Genomic DNA, 1,648 nt, shown 5'->3' with positions numbered 1-1,648 from the left:
CAGAGGTGAGGAATTGTCAATAAGTCGTTTTATTAAGACGGATATTGTTTTATGTTGGGTTTTGATAATAAACTGCATGTGGTGTGGAAACGAAAACATGAACATATAAAGTGTTGTGGTTTCCTGTTTTTCATGCAGGAGAAGGTGATGAGACTGCAGGTACTGGAAGGTCAGATTCATAACAGTAGCTGGTAATGAAGAAACATTTTTAAAAAACAGATCATTTCCAAAAGCCATTAGTTGATTAAAGCGTTGTAAGAATACCATGAACCATGCCTAATTAATGGAGATTATTGCTGGATTGACTGATTATTAATGTTATAACAAGTATCCAAATGCTTTTTATCCTTTTAAAAGTTATACCATAGTGTAAAAATACTCTACTAAAGTCCTGCATTTAAAATTAAACTGATGTAAGAGCACACAAGTATTATCAGCAAATTGTAGGCCTTCCCTGCTAAACAGAATGGTCCCTCTTGGACTGATTATATACGTTTTATATTAATTTATTAGATTATTCAAATAAACTATTAAGATAAATAAATAAAATAAAGCTAATTTCCCTGGTATTAGTAAAATTTGTCTTATTTTATGTTAAACTGCCTATGTTTTGTTTGTAACTTAATCTTAATCTGTAAAGTAACCTGTAGTATAGAAGGATAAAGAACGCAGTATTTCCCTCTGAAATAAAGTATAAGGTAGCATAATAGAAATACACAAGTACAAGTACCTCAGATTTGTCTCAAGTACAGCCATGGGACTCCCTGACAGTCAGTTAGAACTGGAAAAGCCTCTTGAATGAGAGGCGAAATACTTGAAATATCTTCTAGTGATTATTAATGATTGAAATATCTTCATGTATTTTCAATAAAGTCCAGTTGCCCTGAATCAACCCTCCTTGGAAACTATGACCTAAGAATTTTAGCAGACAGTACTAGAGTAACTGTACTTAACACAGCTGCTGATTATTACCTCAAAGATAACTAACTGGAATGTCCACCTACCTCCAAGTTTCAAGTCAAAAACTCCATATGTATATATATTTTTTTTCCAGTAGTGAAATTGTCACTGAAAAAATGTGAAATAAATTATTTCAACTTTTTTTAATTACCCAAATAAATTTCTCTCCAATAACAAAATGTGGCATCAAATAGGTGAGAAAGTTTTTCACTGGCAACAACTCTGACCAAATGTTCCACATTTTACAAGTACAGCTCTGCACTACGACTGTAGAGTTAAATATAAAATGTCACTCCATAGCTGACAATAATACCTCAGGCTACACTCTATCCCATCATATTTGCCCACTTGTGAAAACTTGGGTAGTGGTACACTTAGTACAGTATGTACTTGAATATGTTATGCTACTTTATACTTTTCTCTACTGCATTCCAGACAAAGTGACTACATTTATCTGACAGCTACTTTAGCCTATAAGATTTTGATAAACAATAAATTACAATTTTATAAATTATGATGCATTGTTGGATTTCAGTCTATTCAATAGTACATATTGATTTGTTCCATCTCAACCAGCTACAGCATTAAAAAGCTGCTTAAATGTTAATGTAATACAATCCAGCATATATTTAATAGCACTCTAAAAGGGTCAATCTACAAAATGAGAAGGCAACTTTTATTTTTCTTT

This window comes from Micropterus salmoides, unplaced genomic scaffold, assembly GCF_014851395.1.
Source record: "Micropterus salmoides isolate LMB-PRFRI ecotype aquatic unplaced genomic scaffold, ASM1485139v1 Ms_hic_scaffold_6, whole genome shotgun sequence".
NCBI classification, from domain to species: domain Eukaryota; kingdom Metazoa; phylum Chordata; class Actinopteri; order Centrarchiformes; family Centrarchidae; genus Micropterus; species Micropterus salmoides.
The sequence above is the reverse complement of the archived record's forward strand: the minus strand, read 5'-3'. Positions refer to the sequence as shown.